General features: G+C 34.6%; 1 protein-coding gene across 6 annotated transcripts in view; it reads right to left on the reverse strand.

Moving 5' to 3' along the window:
- The window catches only part of LOC131046294 (uncharacterized), a 64,323-nt gene extending 46,180 nt beyond the window's left edge, over positions 1-18,143 (reverse strand). The window contains exons 1-3 of one of the 6 annotated variants that reach the window (XM_057979997.2): positions 17,899-18,143; positions 17,638-17,747; positions 17,473-17,541 (exon numbers count right to left, since the gene is read on the reverse strand). The gene's annotated coding sequence lies outside the window, so the exon portion shown is untranslated. Of the gene's footprint in view, positions 1-17,472; positions 17,542-17,637; positions 17,748-17,860 lie in introns of all 6 variants that reach the window. The other 5 variants (XM_057979996.2, XM_057979995.2, XM_057979993.2 and 2 more) reach the window with 5 other exon arrangements.
- Positions 18,144-23,312: the final 5,169 nt, after the last annotated feature.

Below are 23,312 nucleotides of genomic sequence, written 5' to 3' on the forward strand. Positions count from 1 at the left end.
TAAATTAATATTTATTTGAATATTTATCCAAATGCAAATTACACCATTTAATTGAAATAAATGATTTTATTTTAATTGAAAATACCAAAATTTCTCCCACTTGCATTTTCCTACAAAATCCACTTGCATGCCTAAACCCCTTCTAGATTCTTCTAAACCTTTCCTAATTAACCTAATCCATCCCCTAAATATTGTCACATTCCTAAGCAAATTGTAGTCACTTCTCAAAGACTCCAAAGTCTTTGAAACTCAATTAATGCTTTGTATGTTCAACAAATTAACCTCTAAAGTCTTCCAAACCACTTATGACTCTTACATGACCATTAATGGTTAATTCCACTTGCACCCATGGTTAAGGACTTTGACCCCTAACTTAACCCTCATGTAACCCATGTGTCTCTTCAAAGCATTTATTTCTTTGACTAGGGTAACCATCATGTCCCCTCAAGCATTTAATGTTCCTTATCTCTCCTCTCAAGCCTCCTCATGGTGACACTTGTCAACATGGGATTGGGTTGAAATTCTCACATGGATTGAATATCTTTCAATCCTAACCCTTGTTAAGATTACTCAATCTTAACCCTTCATTTCCCCATTTCTTCTATAAATAGAACCCTTCTCCTCAAGCAAGAGAGAAGCATTAGAGTATTGTTGTTATACTGGTATTAGCATAGAGCTTTCTCATAGCATCACTATCTACATTTGCATAGCATTTGCTTATCATATTCAACTATCTTGAATCTCCATATGGCATCCATGGCTAGTGCTAAAAGCTGAGAGCTACACTCATTTGGGACTTGGAGAGGAGAGGAACAAGGGAGGAGCAACTATGAGCATCTTGATTAGCTATTTTATTCTATGTTTATATGCGTTCTATTTCATGCTTAATATCTCTCTTGATATGCCTATTTAGGATAATCTTTTGTTGCTAACACTAACGTTTGTTTCTTGTGCTCTTGTGTGTGTTGCCATCAAACAGATTTTCTAATCTTTTTTGTAGAGCATCACTTTGTAATCGCACCATATTATAAAGTGTGAGTATTATAATATTTTGGGTATTTTGAGACTAGTGAAAAGAGTGAGGGTGTATTGGTGTTCTTGAATTTTTTTTCTTTCAGCACGTTTTTTTACATTTCTACATCATGGATCAAACAACAGTTCTCATTCTAACTCTTTACAATTATTTTTAGTGGAAACCATGCATGACAATCTACTTAAGAAAATCTTATTTGCATAGGATAATAATGGGATTGGAAACTGAACCTACTATAGATGTCGAAAATCCTAAGTGGTTTAACATACGTGATGAAGCATATAGAATTTTGTGTTTGTATGTTTCTCCTAACCTACTATTTCATGTTGTATATTTAAGTACTCCTAATCAAATTTGGACAAAGTTGGAAACTTCTTTATGAACTCAAAATTCAATGAGGGGTCATATGTTGGAAAATGAACTCATAGGTCTAAGTCTATGTAACTTTAACACAATCCAAGATTTCTTCACAAAATTGAAATCATTAAGGCTACAGTTAAAGCAATGTGGAATTGAAAAGAAAGATGAACAAGTGATTCTTATCATTCTCTCTAATCTAAGTTTTGAATATTCAGTCTTTGTTTCTACCTTCTATGCTACTAAGGGTGCACTCAGAACTCAATTTACCATGCCATCATTAGATGATTTTGATATTTCTCTCGCATGGGAGCAAGATAAGCTAATCAAGATGGGCAATCTAAAATCCTCTAAGTTACATACCTTGGATGTCAACTAAGGCACAAAATAATAGAAAGGACTAAGTAGTAATAGTAAGGAGAAGAAACCAAAGAATAACAATGAGAAGAAGGATCAAAAACAAGCTATCCCAAAAGCAGCTAATGAGACTCAATCTTCTAATGGTGACAAGTCTAAAAAGGAGAAGGTAAAATATGCCTATTGTAAAAGACATAGTCATGATGAGCATAAATGTTTGAAGAAATAAATTGATCAATTGACACACATTCTTGAAAAAAAAAATATCAGTGTACCTAAATTATTAAAACAAAGTTCAAGAGAGGGGTCTAACAAGGCTGAAAAAAAACAAGGGGAAAGGAAAGGGCAAGGCCCTTGTAGAATTTGCTTCACCACCATCCACTTGCTTTCTTGATTCGGATTCCTCACACCACATGGCTTCATCAAAGGATGAACTTGCATCTTTGTAGCGAAGTTCTATGCCTTCTATATTGATGAGTGGTGACACTCTTATTGAGGTGTGTGGGAGAGGGTCTATTGATATGGGAGATGGCAGATTCCATGATGTTCTTTCTATGCCCTCACTATCCACTAATCTGCTATCAGTATATCAAATCCCTCACATAGGTTTAAGAAAGAAGGTTGACTTCTCTCCTAATATAGTGGTAATTTGTGATTTGCATAATAATTCTATAGTTGTAGTTGGGAGAGTAGATCACCAGTCACAACTTTACCTATTTTTTTCATTTTGTTCTCGATCCTTCTTCATCTATTTTGCTCACTCATTTTGATGATGTAGCTTGTGAAATCAATGGTTTGGCCACTTGAAGTAGCTCAGTCAACATGACATGGTTACAAGATTGCCTCCAATTCACTTTTTTATGATATTTTCCAAGGATGAATTCTTGACAAGCATCCTGAGGAGAAATTTGACAAAGGCAAAGCTTGAAGAGCTTCACATCTTTTGGAGTTAGTATATAGTTATTTGGTTTAACAATTTCTACATCCATCCTTCAGTAAAGCCCTATATGTTTTGACATTTATTAATGATTTTTCTAGATACACCTTTGTATATTTTCTTAAACAAAATTTTGAATTCTTTTATTCATTTTTGGACTTCAAAGCATTTGTAGAGAAACAATATGGTAGATCTAGCATATTTCTACATACAAATAATGGGAGGAGTTTGTCAACAACAAGTTTGAGAAATTTTGTCTCTAAAGGCATTGACTTGCAACATACAATTTCCTACAATCCTCAACAAAATGGAGTTGCAAAATAGAAAAAGTATCCCTTGAAAGAAATGGCTATATACAAAGCAACCATAGGGGTACATTCAGGATCCTTCACTTGTTTCCCATCTTCATAAGTCTCTCTTCGGCCTTAAATAGGTCTCAAGCTTGGTATGCCAAGATGGACTCCTTCCTTCTAATAGTTGGCTTCACTCATTGCCATTTTGATCTAAATGTATACATTTTGTAGCAAGATGATACTCTCACCTTTTTGGTTCTCTATGTTGATGACTTGTTGATCACAACGAGTCACACATCCACCATTCAGGCAATGAAAACTACCCTTCATGATCATTTCTTAATATCACACTTAGGCCTTCTATACTACTTGGGGATCGAGATCACTCAATCTTTTTCAACAATATTTTGTGCATGTCCCAAGCATGCTCATGATATGCTCTTAAGATTTTGCATGACTGATTATACACTTGCACCATCTCCATTTCTATTTAAGGTCAAACTTGAGGCTAAATGTTCTTCAACTTTGGTACATGGCACTTTATATTAACAACTTGTTGGTAGTCTTATATACTTGACTCTCACAAGATCTAGAATTCCATATGTTGTAGGCATGGTCTCTTGATTCATGCAAGAGCCCCATGAGCTACACTAGAAAGTAGCTAAGAGGATTCTTCACTACAATCAAGGTACTCACAATTATGGGATTCACTATGTAGTGGGCACAAATTTTGACTTGGTGAGATACACAGATTCAGATTAGGTAGGCAATTCTCAGGATAGCAAGTCTACTTCAAGATATTGCTTCTCTCTTAGTTTTGGTCCAATTTGTTGGTCACGCAAGAAGATGTCTGCAATTGCTTTTCCATCTATAGAGGTTGAGTATCGAGGAGCATTTAATGCTGCTACAGAGGTTAATTGGATTTAGAACATTCTCACTTATGTCACTCATAGTGGTACAATTTTATGTGCAATCATACTTGGCTAGCAACATAATGGCCTTCTTATCTGTGTCTTCTACTTGGGGAGAAGAATAGTTTACAATATTTTCTCTTTCTTTTCTAAGGATTCACTTCTTTGTTGTTGAGTTGCATCTTTTATAAAGATGTCCTTTCTTGCATAGAATTGTCCATACTTCATGAGATTTGAACCTTGCTTGGAAGTGTGTTTCCTTTTTTAGGACCTCTTCCTTGCTTGAAAGTGTTTGTTTTTATTAATGATTTATTCTTGGTTCCGAAAGTGTGTAATCCTTTATCAAGAATCCCCTTTCCTAGGAATAGAGAAGTGGTACATTATTGGTCTCCTTTCCCTCCAGTTTGGTAAAAGATGTTGTTTAAATGTTAAAGATCTCCTCTTCGAGGTAAATGTCTTTTGGCAAAGATCTATTCCTCCTTTCATCATGCATCCCTCAAAAGGATCAATTTACACTTGTGCAAGATATTTCTTTTATAGCTATCTCTTCCTTTCTTAAAATATTTGAGGACTCTTTAGCTTGGAATGAATGTCCATGATTGTTTCTTAAAGGATATCTCCTAGTTGATCAAGGTGATTATCTTTGTTCTTTCCTACCTTAAGATATCAATGTGGAGTTATGTTGACATTTTAAGGGGTGGCATATATTCAGCCTCCATGGGCCATATTTTGTTGTTGCATTTTATGGATTTCTAGACAAACAATGAAATTTGTTTGCTTATTCAATTTTGTTGGTTTCCTTATGAATAGTGGGTCTTGTTTGATTATACTTGTTCAATTTTGTGGATTTCCTTATAAACAGTTTGTTTTATTTGGTTTTCCTTGTTCAACTTATGGACCCATGTCTTGATGTCACTACAAAACCCATTTTGTAGGAGGGTTTTCTTACAAACAATGTGTTATATTTTTTATCCTTGATCAATTTGTGAACCCTTATCTTGATGTAATTGGAACACCCATTTTGTAGTAGATTTCCTTGCAAATAGCGAGTTTTGTTTGGTAATCCCTTTTTTTCAAGATGAGTCAACTACCATAACGCGCCTCGTTATACCTTTTGACTCTCCTTGCCTTTTCACACAAATCACACAAAAAAACACACTATGGGTTCATGGGATAAAGAGAAAGGAAATATGGATTCCATTGGCTAGCAAGTTGTGTTATGCTAGATCATACGTGGAGGAAGGGAACATGCATTCCACAAGTTAGCAAGGTGTGTTATTCGTGCAAGAGCACCTGGTGGACTTTATGCCTCCATGAGGCAATTTAATAAATTTGTCTTTAGCATTGTGTTTTGATAATGTAACAAGGTCTTTTAGACCATTTCGGACTTATTTGTATTGAGTTTGATTCTTAGGAGGTCATTTGTGGGTTATATGGAAATATTGTAAAACGTTGTCATGTTGTCATGCAATTTTGCATTGTTGGTTGTATGTGGAAGGTGAAGGGTCAAGTCATTTAAAAGTCAGTTGTAATTGATCATTGTTGGTTGTAAAAGGCATAAATATGGCCTCCAACATGAATTCCATGAGTTGTTGAAGGTTTTTGAAGGTTAAAGAAGTATGGAATAAAGAAGGTTTATTTTTGTAGCATCCTTACATTGTTTTTTTTTTAAGTTTTCAGAATTTGCAGTCTGAAACATGCTATTTTACGGACCTTTAATGGTCTCATATTGAGGACTATAATATATGGATGGAAATATATTTTTTTCTAGTTTCCAAATATTTTTGTCTCATTAAAGTTTGTTGAGTTTTGTGTAAGATATGCGATTTTGGTGAAGGTTGTCCAATTTGAAAGTTTTTGGTGAAGATAACAGTCTACAAAATTTGTGGTATGGAAATTGTTGGTACAATAAAATCCCTCAATAAAATTGGAAAAGTTTAAGAAATGATTTTAGTTTAATCTAAAGGTTTTTTGGTTCAATTTCATTAAGTCTTTCAAAATTTATAAGCAATTTGGTGCAGGTTCCTTGGAGCCCTACCTAGGGTTAGCAATTTTGGAAAAAGTATCATAACTTTTGTTTTAACCATTGGATTTGGCTATAACTTGGAGGAAATATTTGTATTTAGGCTTTCTTAAATCTCACCGAAGAGATTGGCTTAATAATGTCTCTAGTGAAAGTTATTAAGGACTGTTCTCAAGTGACAGATTATGTCCTAGTACGTTGATATGGTTAAAGGGTTACAAAAATCAATCTATAGTGTTGATGTGAATCCTCCCTCTTGCATAAGTTATACTAGGTGATCATGGAGAAAGGGGAACATGGATTTCATGAGCTAGCAAGTTGTGATATATTTTTTTATCCTTGTTCAATTTGCGAGCCCTTATCTTGATGTAATTGGAACTCCCATTTTGTAGTAGATTGCCTTGCAAATAGCAAGTTTTATTTGGTACTTTTTTTTTTCAAGATGATTCAACTACCATAATGCACCTAGTTATACCTTTTGACTCTCCTTGCCTTCTCCAACAAATCACACAAAAAAACACTTTTTTGTCTCATAGAATTTTTGCTCTTCCATATATCACCTAGCATAACACAACTTGCTAGCTCATGGAATTCACATTCCCCATTCTCCATGGATCACCTAGCATAACAAACCTTGCTAGTTCGTGGAATGTATGTTCCCTTCCTCCATGAATGACCTAGCATAACATAGTTTGCTAGCCAATGGAATCCATATTTCCTTTCTCTTTCTCCCATGAACCCATAGCGTAACACACCTTGCTAATTATTGGATCATGGTTTCTTATCTCATCAATTGATGCATGCTCTTGTTCTTTTCATATGACCACTTGTGCTCATGCAATAGCATTATAAGAATGATATTACTCATTAAAAGACATTTTTATTATCAAGGCCTAGCTAACTTGGAGCCTTTGTTTTTAGTATTAATCCCTTTGTGTGTCTTTTCTTTTGAATAGTTTCTCTTTATTTTTCTTTGTTTTGTGTATCATTGCATGTGATTGAATGAGTTAATATCCTAATCTTGGGGGCTTGTTCCCTTGAATTTAGTGATGTCTTATCTCTTTGTAATCTTACTCTGGGTTGCTCTTATCTCTCTCTCTCTCTCTTCTCCTTTATCGTGAGAATGAGTGCAAGTTCATACTCCCACTAAAGTGGGGGCTAAATGTAGTGTTGTAAATTATAACCCCTTCAATTTTACACACCTTTTTGTGCCCTTGTCTTAGTGTGTTTCCTCCTATCTCTTTTCCAAGACTATTTATAGCCTCTGCACTATAAAAATATCATCATATGATCACACAATGATCTCGATCTCTATCTTGAGCCCGAGTGCACCTCAACCACCTTTATTTCACCCATTCTTGGATGGACAAGGGTACTAGGCATCCTTCTCACCCACTTTGGGCCAATTTTTAAATATGTCAATGCCTCGATTTTGACCAATTGATCCATGATCCCAATATTTCAATATGATTGTTGGAGGTTGGCCTAACTAATTAAGTACCTTGGAAACCATATATAATAGCATATTTCCTCATTCATTTTCAATATATCCACAACATTGAGCATTATTGAGATCACTTCCTAGAGCAAGTATGATTGGCAAATTCCTTTAGATCTAAGTATTATGGAGCAGTAAGTTGTAGCAATCTTCATACAAGCATGTTTTCATTATTAATCATTTTTATGTCTTGTCCTATCATGTTATTATATCAACAATTGTGGCTCATATTAAAAGAGCATTGCATCATCACTATTATCAACATCAACAAGCTTAAGGTATAATATTTGTAGCATCATAAATTGTATCCATATACAATTTTGTCGTCACCTAGACGCCACCTTCATGTTCTATCTTTCGATGCCTGGTCTCCACTTTGATTCTCTCACACCTTTCAAAAACTTGCATTTTCACTTCCCCTTATGTCTCTTGTCCAAGTATGAGTCTTGATTCTCAAGACCAGAGCATTAGAGCCCCATGGTCCTAGCTTAGGACCACAATGCCAAACCGCTCTGGTCCTCTTAATCAAGACCCAAATTTGGTCCCTACAATAGTTACATCAAGTGCATGAGAAATAAAAAGAGGTCTACCCCTATCATTTTAAATCTAAGTAGCTCAATCGAGATCTCAATTACACTCTAGCAAATTCAATTCAAGTGAGCAAGCAATCAAACATTCATCAAGAATTAAAGGAAAGGTTAAGTCAAGTTCAAGCATTCAAGATGGCATCCATGATCAAACTTCCATGAAGGCATTCTACATGACATTATAAACCCTTGTGTGAAGATTCCAACAAACTTCATAAAGGTATCAACTTCAATTAGAAGCATTCAATTTCAGATTTAGCCATTCCCTTAAAAGGAAAGCATCAAGTGTTGCAATTCAATTCTATTTCCTTTACAATTATCATTTCAATTTCAAGGTTAATTCCTAAATTGAGGTTTGACCCAAGGCAAACCCCTATCTACAACCCTTTTTTTCTCGGTGTGTAGGAAATTGATTCAAGAAATGTGATTGAAGATTCCGACAAAATTGATGACGATGAATAGGTTCAAATTTTGAAGGAGTGAAACGTACAGGATGAAGGCGACCTACCACCTTAGTCCCAATATTTTTTCTTGTTCTTTTGAAAGTGGATCCAATGTGTCTCCTTGATTCAGAAAAGATCCCACTTGCCTGTCTAGGATTTATAGGACCAAGGCGACCTACCACCCTGGTCCCGACAATTCAACCCAAATTGTCAGCAACATGTTCTCATTTTATTCTTCAAAAATCTCTATCTAACATCTATAACATTTTGTTATTACTACTTCACTTCAATTATTCATTGATTTGCCATATAATTTACAATTCAACTCAAAAGGGGAAGACAACAAATAGGTAAATTTAATTAGTATTTTAGCCCTTTTCTTAATTGAATTGTGTCTAGATCTATTGAATTTACCCCCCTCTTTTAATGTTTTGGTTAATTAGGTTAGGTTAGTGGTTTCATTATCTTAATTGGTGAAACCCTAATTTCACCACCATTACAATATTGTAGATCCAATATTTTTCTTCAAATCTTTCCTTTCATTTATTTTATTAAGGGTTAAGTCCAAACCCAAGGTTTGACCTGGCCAAACACCTATCAACCCAGCACCACTTTTCCCCTCTTGTGTGTGCAGGTGAAAGATTGTGGAGACAATAAATATAGATCTAAAAAGAGAAAATAGACATGCACATAACCCGATTTTGAAGAAGCAAAAACATTAGGTCAAGGCTACCTAGCATTAGTGACTAAAGCTTTTTCAATGAAATTTTAGGGAGATACTCAAGTGGTATCCTAATCTCGAAATTATTTTTGGTGTCTACATCCAATAATTTTGGGTCACGGTCACCTATTGTCATTGATCCATATTTCTAAGTCTAGATTTCAGCTATTGGTTCCTCTCTACTTCCCATTTTTTGATCTATACTTGGTGTTTACTTATTTGTTCTAAAATTATCTCTATATGTTGATAATCGTTAATTTTACATCATCAACCCTAGTTCTTGCATTCAAATCATTAAAACATTCCTAAATCATTTTCAACTCAATCAAGCAAGTTAATTCCAGTCTATCTCCAACCCCTTTGCCAATAGGTTTTGACGCTAAACCTACTTAATTTCATTTACCTAAAAGTTTTATTGTGGAATGGGTTTGGTTTCCTAATTTGCATGCCTAGAATAGTGAACACCCATTTTCCACCTTTTACAACTCCATTTTAGAAACAAATTCACTGTGAAAGATAGTTGATGATGTCACATGTCAAGTCACACAAATGCAAGAGCCAATATAAATTTATAGCTTGATCCACTCAATGGTTTGAAATGAAGTAATTGAGCATGACAGATGCCACTACTATTGTGTGAAAAGGAGAAGATATTATTGCCCAATCTTGCAATTGCAATAACCACCATTATGACAATTCACATGCATGAAGCATAAGGACATAATCTCTCATGTTTCAACCATGTCTTTCGAATGAGAGGATTTCCTATTAAAGCAGCAATTTAATTTGCATTGAAGGTTCATCACTTTTGTTTACAAAGACTCTTAGAGAGAAGTTTAATCAATGGTTTGTAACATTTTTCAAACCTTCTAGCGGGTTGTGTTCTTAAGAATAATAGAGATTAGATACATAATATTGTGCTATTTTTGCCTTTGTAATGTGTTTATCTTTGTTCATTTTCTTGATGCTTTGTGTCTATATGGGAATTGTTACAATTATTGATTGTTATTGTTTCTACGTTTATAATTTCAATTATATCGATGCTTGTAGAGCTTTCGATCATACTTAATACTCTTTCAAACTTCTATAGAAAGTAGTTTAACTAAGATTATATTCACTATGTGATGAGAAAAATATTGTTAAAGCTTGTCAAATTGATTTAGTTTAGGATTGTTTATGTTTGTGTTTCTATCTCCCTTTTCCCAAAGCAAAAAATGAAGAATCGGCTTCTAAAATCCTAAAGGTTTTCTTGTAAAGTGCATTATAATCTCCAATTTGCATAACTTCCCATAGGTTGTATCTCCTAGGCATCAAATAAAGAGATCAACAATTTCTAAATAAAAGTGGATTTCTAAGTAGTGAATCTTAGTCTTACATAGGTGATTTCTCGTAAGGAGATTGTATTTGTCTCATGTTGATGCTCAAATGAGAAAGATATCTATAATCAATATACAATTCAAAAATGGAATCACAGATGACTTTGTAGAGGAAGCCATTGTATATTAGAGTGCCACTATGCAAGGGTTGTAGTAAATCCTACAAATTAATACAACGTATAATAGATAGACTAGCCTACAATTATGGGTGTACTACAGAAGGACACAAATATTGTTTTTTATTAAGGTAAAAACAGGTTTTGAAGGGACTCGAAACCCTTTAACAACATAGCATAAAGTAGTCCTGACTTAACAAGGCATTAAGCCAAAAAGAGACCACAAAAGACCAAACTGCCCCATAAGATATACATAAAGCTTCATAACAATAGGGGGGAAACAAAAACAATAGAAGCTTGAACACAACAGAGAAAACCAGACAACAAAAACTCCAGCAGCAACAAACCCAGTGAAGAGGCAACAGAACACCACCACTAGTCCAACAACTTCATTGATTGTGCCATTTCCTTTTCAATCTCAATGATTGTGTTGGTGATCTTCTTTAGCTTCTGAAAATCAGGAGGAGGTCCCATTGTCTTTCTCTTCAAAGTGCTTCTCGTTCTTTTGTTGGGGACCGAGGAGATATCTTAAACATTATTGGTGTCCACATCCACAATGTCTTTCGACTAAAACTGTTCTTCAAGACTGCTAATCATATTCTTAAAGCTCTCAACCATGGCACCAATCACACCATGACTAATTTTAACAACTTTGATGGAATCCTTTATTTTCCCAATCTGTTCTTCCTGGGTCGCCATCCTAGCTTCATAGTCTTTTTTGAAATTATTAAAGGCCTCCATAGTTTTCTTTAGGCAATTGATAATAGAGGCCTTCTCTTTCTTAGACCAGGGACTATTCTAATCAAATGCATGCACATTACCCATATCCTTAACTTATTCTTTCATTACCTCTGAGTTCCTGCTATCTGCTCTCTGTTTAAGTTGGATATCTTTGATCTCATGGAAGATCCATTTGAAAATTTTGAAGTATCCACCGCCCCATCTCTGGCTAAGGCATGGACATCAAATACAGACTCTTTCTTAGCACTAAGCAGAGGCGAAGAGGGGTCAAGGGTATTCGTAAAAGGTTGCCTCTCAATGTTAAGGTTAGATTGAGAATCAATGGAAGCCGAAGGAGAGGGATGCTTTACCTAACCCAAAGGATAGTCAACCAAAACACTAAAAGTCTTAGAGCCTAGGTGAAGATTCTAGATAGGGGGAGGGGAGTTGGAGCTACAAGGTTTTTTAGATTTGGGGCTTTTAACAACAAGGGCTTTACCCTTGGTCTTAGGAGGGGACTCTCTAGGAGAGAAGTCATCATCATCAGTGTCAGTATGGTAGTCATCCCTCAAAGACTGAGAATCAACTGAATCAAGATTAACCTCAGGCCTGAGGAGGACACAGGTGGTAGAGATTTAGCATGTTCAAAAATTAGAAGGATTAAACCTTCATGCAAGACAAGATTTTTAACAGGATCCTTCTTATGTTCTACAATGTTGGCATTCAACGACGACACAAGGAAGAAGGGGAAAGAGATTCTAACCTTATGTTGAAAGTGATTAAGGAGCGCAGAGTGGTAGGCAAAAGTTCGTGTGTATTACCCATCAAGGGTAATGTACTCCATGAGCACTTTCAGGACACAGATAGTTATATGCAGATGGAAAACCACAAAAAAACTTTTAACATAGAGAGGCAACATGTGGTTGAGCTAATAGAGACTAGTAGAATGAGCTAGTCACTTGAAAGTATAGATATATTTGCCTATGGTGTGTGGCTTAGGTAATTTTGCAACGTTATAAACTGGTAGAAAGCCTCTATTTATTAGTAGCATTTTTCAGCCAAAGTAGCATACTCTTCCATATCTCATATGAACACCTAGTTCAAGCATGCAAACAACAATGTGTGTGTCATTTTCATTGGTGACTAGAGATTTGATATATAAAAAAAATGTTGTAGCCACAAGTATGTGGAGAGATTGACCAATGTTCCTAATAATGGAGCTATTGACTACAAGAAAGCCAAAACAAATGTGTAGCCAACTAGATCTCCTTCAAACACTGCCCAAGGTATTGTGCCTTTGGAAATGCCAAAGGGGCTTCACTTAGTGAACCTAGGTTATATCACGTGCATTCATGGCATACTAAAGAATCCCCCTATTTTTTAAAAATATTGCCCTAAACTCATTTTTTTCACCCCCTCCCAATACACAACTTGAATTAAAAACCCCCTATTTTCGCTAGATATTGTATTTTTTCATAGCCTAAATTAAAAACCCCCCTATTTTCTAATATCATATTTCCACAATCCATAGTTTAATAATCTTACTCTTTCTGGATTAGACTGTGTAGCAGTTTTTTGATACAAAAAAATGCTACACAGTCGAATCCAGAAAGCGTAAGATTATCCCCCTATTTTTACTGATAGGCAATATATTGTACCCTCATTTTGGGGATATTAAACCCCCCAATATGAATGCATGTGATATAATATTGCTTAGCCAGTGAAGCCCCTGTGGGAAATGCAATGTCCAAATCATGCAAACAAATTAATAGGCCAAAACAAAAATTGCACAACAGAAAATTGTGATCAAATTGGTAGATGGGCAAAGGGTAGATAAACACTTTTCTAGAAAAAATCATTTTTTTGCAACTTTTTTTGTATAATAGTAAAAATATTGAATCGAGCTTTGTGTTGGAATCGTGTTTATGCAAAAAGAAATGTGCAATCGTGACTCTAATACCATGTTGGAGAAAGCCAAGGATTTGAAAACACAAAAAAAAACTTTTGGCTAGTGAAATGATAAATACAATACCTAGACAATCTAGCCTTGCATATATAGGCAAGGATGAGGAGCTAAGAAGGTAGGAATGAAACTATGACTACACCTCCAAAGGTGCAACACTTGTGAGCTCACTTGACAAAGATGTGAGCAAGTGACAAGTATACATGCAATAAGTGCCTCAAGTGATGAGGACACATGCTTCAAAGCTATGAGGTGAGACAAAAGTATGAAACAACCTAAGTTAAACTAGGTGTGAATAGATCAATCCTAGAAAGGTGATTACCTAACTAGGTGTATAATGACTATATTTACACTAACACCTAACACTATTGCTTAAGTACTCAACAAAAGAAAAAAGTCATGTAGAGGTGAAACACCTTTATAGAAAGAAAAGTCAATTAAAACTAAATTTAAAATGTGGAGAGTATTGTTATCACTAAGTGAGCCAATACTCATATAAAGAGAAGAGCCATTGTCAACATCCACCTTAAAATTTACTGTAGAATGTAATTTTGATCATTCAAATGGACCAAACACAAAAAATATAGAGAACCCTTTATATAGCATCGCAAAGCGTGTTGTCTCAAGTATTTGTTTGAAAGTGGGTAAATATTAATGTGAGAGAAATTTTAATTTTAAATATATGCCACTATAGTAAAACAACTTACATTTTTTTTTTTAAATGGTGTCATTGTTCATAACATCTAGAGGTATTTTCAATATATTCAAATCATCTTTCCTATGATTATTCTCAAAGAGTGGTTATATTTTAGAGCCTTTTAATTTATGTAGATTAGTAAACAATCATAAAGAAAGGGAATCTATAAAGCACATAAGCATGGGTCTAAAATGTGTTATTAATATTTGAAAAATTAGATCTACAATTTTATGGTATATCAATAGAGGTTTTAGTGTATATCATACTACAATTATTAATATTAATGTGATGTATCCCATGTGTAATATATTTTTATATATAAATTTTCCACGCATAGATTGGTTGGAGACACCACTATTTGTAAATCTCACCCAAGATTTAACTAACCAAAAAAAAAGCCCTACAATTGTTGTAGAATAACCAAGAAAAGAATCTGTGTGTAGACACCTACAATTTGACTTTGTCCCATCCTAACTAATTAAATAAATATTTATTATTTATTTAAATTCATCCTTTCATCTTTACTCCTCAGCCTTAATTAAGTTTGACCTTCACCTTTTATCTTTCATCTTTAATTAAATAAATCTGAGTTTAACTTTGTAAACACCTAAAATTGACCTGGCCTAATTAAATAAAAAAATTATTTATTTTATCCTAAGCCTTCTATTAATTAAATAGATTTTTATTTAATTAATTAATTCACTAATTCTAGTGCAAGCTTTTATGTACAAAAAGAAACTAAAATGTCTTATTAAGACAGTCATCTCCCTCAGATGAGGAATTGTAAAAAATTTTCAGTTGTTTATTATCTGATCCTTTAAGGGATTTGGGCTAGACCGGAGGTTTTCTTATCTCCATTCTTTCCTACCGGTGCCCACACTGAATGGAGATGTAAAAAATTTACAAAAGAAATAAAATTTGACTTCGGCCTTTTATTGATCAAAAAAAAAAAATTCACTAATTCTCTTCTAGCATTTCCCTATTTAAATAAATATTTTTATGTATTTAAATTATCTTTTACCCAAATTAAATAAATATTTTATTATTTAATTGGCCCCGCCTCTTCTATTAATTAAATAATTTTTTATTTAATTAATTAATTCATTAGCATTTTCCCTCCATGGCACCTGTCATTCATCTCTTAATTTACTTATAACCACCAATTCAATATTTTACCATTTCTTATACCAACTCTCTAATCTGAACCAACCATTTATCTTTCCACCTTTTAATCCTAGCCCTCCATTTTTAGGGTATTCTCTATAAAAGATGATTTTTTCCCTCTTCCAGAAGAAATCAATCAAGTGAAGTAGCTACAATTTGCCAAATTGCATACACAATCACAATCTGTTATTTATTGAGCTCTTGTGCATACAAAATTTGAGAGCAACCATAATATCAAGCAAGATCAATTGAGATAAGAGAACAATGGAGATCGAACCCATAGAGTATGTAAAGGTATAATTTAATTTATTCTCATGTTTTGCATGTTCATGGTTCTCTATTGGTTTTAGGTTGGATTCCATTGTAGAACTAGGGTTTAGTGGTTGAATCTAATAGGTTTTACAATAATTTTAGTTTCCAATTTCAACATAAACATTTTGGCACGCACGATGGGACCCTAATCCCTAAATTTCTAACATTTTTATTGTTGTTTAGTGTTTTCAAGTTTACAAGTCCATAATTTGCGACAATTTCCGGACAATTCCGCATCTGCAACAGTTTCTGTCACATTTTTGGTCTGGTTAGATTTCTCTATTTTCTAATGTGTCTTTGTAGGTTCCTAACACGTTTTTGCAAGTTTTCGACATGTTTTTGTCAATTTCTATCACATCTAAGGTTTTCAAAATTTTAAGATTTTTTTGTAGATTTTTGTTCGATTACATTTTTGGTTAATTCTAACAAGTTTTTGTCATTTTCTAACACACTTCTTCTTAGTTTTGTTGTGTTTCTGGTTTTATTAGGGTTTAGTGGTTGAATCTAATAGATTTTACAACAATTTTAGTTTCCAACTTCAACATAAACAAACCTTAACCCCAAATCTTCTAACTATCTCAATTAATTAATACATAATTAATGAATTTAGAATAATTAAACTTTATTATCAATAAGCTACTTTTATAACATATTCTAATCTTTAAATGATAGTAAATACCAAAATTAATACATAAATAATTAAAATATAAAAAATATGAAAATATTTTAAAGTTGAATTTAAAAAAAAAAAGCTATAACAAATATATATTAATAGAAAAACATTTATTTTTTAATATCATGCGTGTTATTATTTAGATATAAATTTCTTAGAATTGGCAGAAGAAACTTCCGAATTATTTTGTTTTATTTTATAACTTCGCATGTAGTACCTTCCTTGGACTTTCATGACTCGAAAGTTTGGAGGATTTGCAAGTTCGTCAGTAATTGATTTGACATGCTAGATCAATATTGAAGGCGAATTGACAATCCATCATAAAGGATTGTACAACGTTGTCTCGTCTTACTCGGTATGCATTGTCGTCTTTTAAGATATCCGATAGACTTTGGCTATCCTATGGTGCACGCTTGTCTGCAGCCGAAAACGACTGTACTCGTCTTTTCCAGGGTCCACAGCTGGCCTTAATCATCGGCCAAAGAAGAAAAGCAAAAGGTAAAATTAAATTAAATAAAAAAAATTTAAAATAGCAATACGGCATGCGAAACAAAGAATTTCCACTATCCGGCAAATGCCTTTTGTTCCAGACTTAAAATGGTGTCTACAGAGTAGGTACTCATGTCTCTATCATGAATTACAAGTAAGTCCACTTATCATGCTTATCGTACTGTACGAGAGTTTTCTGTTCACACCAGAGATTTCCAACTCATCTCAGACCGTGCATCGCGTGCCTCAACTATTCACAATTTCCAAACTTCGTTCGTGCTTTGCGTGGCTCCGGCAAGACGGCGATATTACTTTATTTACATTGACAACGGACACAGAAAACTGTCATAAAATATCACTAATTCTTTAAAGATCCCATCTCTAAGCTAGAATTTGGTTGGCTATGGATTTTATTGCAGCAGAGTCGAAATATTTTTTTCAAATAATACGTTTATTTTCACAGTTTCTTGATCTCGAATTCTCGAGTTCACTGGCAAACGGCTCAATTTAAAATTTAGGGGAAGACCGATGATAAATTTGTCTTGTACAAAGCGTGCATGTGTACTGTACGAGACTAAAATACCTCTGTATTTCCTGTCTATTATTCTATTTCGAATTTGTTTTACTCCTGGTGAGAGAAAGATTTTCGTTTTCATTCGAATAATGCAGAGTGCATTTTCTATATGTAAACCACAGATATTTACCTAAAATATGACAGATCCCGGCAAAAGAAAAAAAAAAGATTGCGTAAAACACCAGCAGATAAATAAATGTAAAGGTCTTTAAATGCTGAGGACCACACCTTTTATTTTGAAAGCGAAGTTGCAGCCGACCTCAAATATTGCCTGAGTGAGTCTCCAAAGTCTCCGATCTGTCCAACAGATCCCGGTAAAAGAGGAAACAAAAGACTGCGTAAAACAACAGAAGACAAATAGAAGTAAATGTCTTTAAATGCTGAGAAGCAAACCTTTTATTTTGAAAGCGAAGATGCAGCCGACCTCAAATACTGCCCAAGGAAGTCTCCAAAGTTTCCAGATCTGTCCAAGTCCAACCCTTTCACGCCAGAAAAAACTTATTCTGCAAAACGAAGCAAAAAATGAAACGGCCGTACCTGCTCTCTCTCAGAAAAACATCTTCTACACATAAAAGCTTAATAATAATGAAAGCAAACTCCAGCCAGAGCTAAAAACCTTAAAATATAACCCTTCCGCGTCCCCAATTCACCTACCCTTGCTCATTTCTCTCACATTCAGATAGTACCTCCCTTAGAAACTCCCCACACCCAGGGAGCGGAAGATAATGCCAGAAAACGTTTGAAGGAAAAGGAGGCTACTCATACACGGGACTTTAAAGCGGGCACGCGATGTTTTACTGCACTCATACTCCGGTTCGAACCCACGACCGTGGAACATTGCGACACCTGTACATTGCCTATTTGTTCTTGCCGGGGCAAAGGATTACCATGCGCCTCGAGCATACGTGGAAGTCTCTCATGGAGGTACTGACAGTTGAATTAGGTTTTGTAGTTATCCGTCAATCACAGTCAAGCCAGCACGTTTGGAAAGTGCGTTGAAATGACACTAATGGACAATTTAGACCAAGCTCTTTCAAAAGGAGTTTTATTCGTGGTTTTTAGTCAGGGAGCAATTTGTAGAGTTGTTGTCCAATGAATATTCAATTTTGATGCTTAGTTTCAAGTGGATTATATATTATTTTGTAGTTAATTGTTTTGGAATCAGAATAGCTGCGGTCACATATTATTGTTTAGCTTAATTTAGTCAGCAATTATTTAAACAGTTATTCTTAAATATTATATATTTTATTATTGTTTATTTTAAATAGTCTATTTTAAAATAAATTTATAATAATAATAATTTTTTAGATAAAATTTGAAAAAAAAAAGAGAAAAAATTGTGGAGATATGTCATTCTTTTCAATATGTAGTTGTTATTTATTTCTAACCCCCAATTCTTTTCAAAGTTTATTTTCAATTTTAAGGAAAGATCCTAATTAGTTGTTAGGCTTTTTCATTGTGGACTCATCATTCCACATTTTATGATAAACTTGTCTCACGCTTAGAAACAAGTTTAATTTGCCATCTAATAGTTTTCAAGTTATCAGAAACAAGTTCATATCAAACATGCTTGAAAACAATTTAAACTTGTATTATTCAGAAGCACTCCCATCTAAAATAAAGGCATAATAATATTATTCGCATCACTGCAAATAATACGTGTAAAGGTCATAAGTAAAGGGGAAATACATGGCCATTTAGTTTTCTTATTAATATGTCCCATGTGCACAACTAAACACATGGAAAAATTAATTGTCTTCCTTGTTTCATTGACATCATTGCAAATAAAACCACATTTTATTGTGGACTCGTCATTCCACATTTTATGATAAACCAGCCTTAAAAAGTTTAATTTGTCATCCAATAGTTTTCAAGTTATCAAAAACAAGTTTAATATCAAACATGCTTGCAAAAAATACGTGGAAAGGCCATAAATAAAGGGGAAATACATGGCCATTTAGTTTTCTTATTAATATGTGCCATGTGCACAACTAAAAACATGGAGAAATAGTACACTCTGTACGTGGGCCCACATGGCATTGTCAAAAAAGTGCCTAGCCATAATGTCAGAAAAGGGGGAGATGTTAGACTATAGAATATACTAAATATGGCCAACAATTAATGCATGTCTCTACCATCCTGTGTGAGGAGTCATCTCATTAATGCTCCACAAAATTCTATTTTAAATTTCTACTACAAAAATGTTGGAAATTAATGCATTGAAGTAGTTAATGCATGCCCGCCCTTAACCACCACCCAAACTTTTAATTAATACCTTTGGACTCCATTATTCAATACACCAACTAAAAGAATACTCTTCAACAATGACAAGTAGGTATTTTCATTAAATCCATTATGTTTGATTTTTATTCTATTTTTTGTAGCTTTCTTTATTTGATTTATCATATAGGCTTCAAGTTATTAGTGAAATGTGTGCTAGGATCCATGCATTTGCTTGTTTCCATAATCATATTATGCATCAACTTGATAAGAGTTGATCATTACATACCTACTTTAAGCTCACAATTTTAGTTAATAAAAATCATTGCAACACCGTTGTTGGGGGCGACTCGTCTTGCTTTCATAGTTCCTCCTTTCAAAGGAAACACTTGTAATTGATTTATTAAAAAATAAATCATCCTTATATCCCTCCATCCAATGTACATGCCATCCCTAGCTCACTAGCAAATTACCCTATGATAAATCAAGATTGGAAAAGACACACATCCTTGAGAACCTTCCAACCATCTACCTACATCAACTCATCCAAAAGATCTCCATGTCATTCCTATCCACCCATGAATTGGCAACATGGTATCTTGTTCCGGCTTCATGTTTTGGTTCAGTTGTGTACCAACAGGCACTTCACACACACAACACCGACACCAGTAGGATAGAAGGATTTCTTTGCTTATCGGCAATGCAGGCTGACATGGTTTAGAATAAGGCTATCTGTATTGGAGTCCGACATCTCTTGGATCCGACATCGTCAATTATTTTTTAATATTCATGTATTTATGTTATCTAGTCAACATGTATATTGATATTATAATTATCTTTGTAAGCCGACATAAGGCATGATAAGTTGTAAAGGGTATATAGGTCAGATGGATTAGACCATTTTGGTATTGTTATGTAATGGATATGTGGATGTGATATGATGTGAAATATATCAGAGAGATCGTGTATGCGAGGAGATTTATGTAAGGGTTTAGGGTTTCAGACCAGAACAGTCAGAGGTTAACCGAAACTGTATTCTGGCATAGAAGATGCTATCTTTTGTAATTCAACACTTCTCTGGATTGTAGTCTAGATTTATATGTAGTTAGTGAGGCTCCTTTTTGCGATTGAGCAGTGTGCTCTAGGGTGTAAGCCTTCCTGTAAGTGCATGCCCCTATATTTTGTAATATCTCTTCATATGGCCAGTGGATTGATATTGTGGGTCACAAATCCCACCGTGGTTTTTCCTCTTTGAGGTTTTCCACGTATAATTATATATGTTATGGTTCTTATTTATGTGATTGTCTTATTGGTTGCTTTACTTCTTTCAATTCTGTATGTACCGGTATACCGATTGGTGTATGCATGTTTTAATAAGGTTAAAAGTGATCAATCCGGTATAACACTGATTCACCCCTCCCCCCTCTCAGTGTTATTGGATTCCAACATAATCTCATTCCCTTTGGAAGCAATTTGGATGCCAAGCATAAAACCCGTAAGTCCAAAAATCCACATACATTCAAGGATCAACATGTCTCTGTTGGAATGCACTGAAACCGATACTAAACTGGGAGGGAGGGGGGGTGAATCAATTTACTAGTAATAACAACAGTTAATTCAATTATAAACCTTATATTGAAGCACAACCCAATGTAGAATATAACATGAAAGCACAACACACATAACACCAATATTTTGACGTGGAAAACCTGGAAAGGGAAAAACCACAGTGGGAAACCCTACCCACAATCAGATGAATACTCTGCAGTAGTATTGTGAATAATTACAAAGGGGTCTACACATGTAGAAAGTCCAACAACCTAGAGCGCACTTCTCATCAGAAAGGGAAGTCTCACTAACTTACAAAAACATCGGACTACAATCCGAAAAATAATGAACTATGAAAGTAGCATCTACTAATACCTGATACAATTCCGGTTAAGCACTGATGTCTTCTCTGCAATACAAAACCTTTCCAACCTTCACCTGAATGATATGACTTTATTTGCAGTTAATCATTTCTCTGATAATGCAAACTTAACCAGCCATAACCATCACATGTCCATTTGAATTGCATGAACAAGTCACCTATAAATACAGATCATCAACCTTATTGACAAGGTCGGCTAAACCCTAAACCCATAAACCCATAATTACAAAATTACATCATATGATACCACCAGACCAATATTATGATTTACATTACATACCATGGACCTAAAACAAGTAACCAAACAATTATATTTGTCGGGGATTCCGCTAAGACCAAAATCCAACACTCTTCACTTGTTAGTAGAAACCCTCAGTGAAAGTTTAACCGGATTCAAATACGACCATCGTAATAGAACACCATCCAAAGAAAAGTTGCCAAATGCTCGAGATATGGTCAAGAAGCACCAACATCATGAAAGAAACTGATTCCATAAGCCAGACCCAAAATCCATTGACAAAGTCACCAAAACAACATACTGGTAAAGCTAACTGGGAACGCCAAAAGTCGGTGAAGCCAAAAGCTAGTCAGTAAAGGCATAAACCAACCGGTAACCAGAAATACCAAAAGCGTTAACCAAACCATGAAGCCACCAAAATATAGGAAGCATGTAATCATCAGAATAAGCATCCAAAACCGATTCCAGAGGTATGATCATACTGGATCAGAATCACAACCAAAACCAAAAAGATCACCAAGACTAACTAGGATACAATGTTGACATCAATTATACACTTAACCAAATCCACAATATTGCCAACAATCTCCCCCTTTGGTATTGATGGCAACAGTGAATGTCAAAAATATCCAAGTGCCAAGGAATGCCAACAATCTCCAAAACCATCAAAAGATCTAGCAGTTTTCACATGAATACCTTCTCCCCCTTTGACATCAATGACAAAGGACGGATACTAAACCAAGAATATTGAACCAAACAACTAGCTACTCCCCCTTAGTAGCACCATCTTCATCAACCTAGATCAGAAAAGTATGTTTGATAAGCTGACCGGATTGATGCATCTCTACATCTCTAAGTCTCTTCTGGAGGGTTGGTAAACCCCAACTAATCTCTAAGATATTCAAAAGTGTCTTTAGGCAATGGTTTCATTAGAATATCTGCAATTTGTTCCTTGGTAGGCACATAAACCAATCTGACTTCCTTTGCTTCAACCTTTTCCTTCAAGAAATTAAACCTTGTAGAAATGTATTTTGATTTGGAATGAAATATCAGATTCTTTAACATATCAATAGCAATAGTATTATCACAATGAATAACAATAGGCTCATCATTACTTACCCTTATATCCTTTAACATCTGTTTCATCCATAAAATATGAGTATTGTTGGTAGCAGCTACAACATATTCTACTTCAACTTTAGACAATGAAGTGCATAAGTGTTTCTTACTAAGCCATGAAACCAACTTCTTCCCAAGAAAGAATGCACCACCAGTAGTGCTCTTCCAGTCATCCACGTCTCCCGCCCAATTAGAATCTATACATGCACATAATGTGAAGTCATGATTCTTTCGATACCATAACCCAAAGTCTGTTGTACCTACCAAATATCTATCTGAATATCCTCATGATAGCAATATCATGAGTTCCTCTAAGATCTGCCTGAAATCTAGAAGTAATACAAACAACATTCATTATATCAGGTCTTGTTTGAGTTAGGTACATCAAACCACCAATCATTGATTTGAATCTACGCGGGTTCACCTTAGGTGATTCATCATCCTTTGACAGTTTTCAACCAGTTATCATAGGAGTATCGAAGGTTTAGAATTCTCAAGTCCAAATTTCTTAAGTAGCTCCTTCACATACTTAGTTTGACAAATGAAAATACCTTTATCACT

The sequence above is a fragment of the Cryptomeria japonica genome, chromosome 2, assembly GCF_030272615.1.
Source record: "Cryptomeria japonica chromosome 2, Sugi_1.0, whole genome shotgun sequence".
Taxonomy (NCBI): domain Eukaryota; kingdom Viridiplantae; phylum Streptophyta; class Pinopsida; order Cupressales; family Cupressaceae; genus Cryptomeria; species Cryptomeria japonica.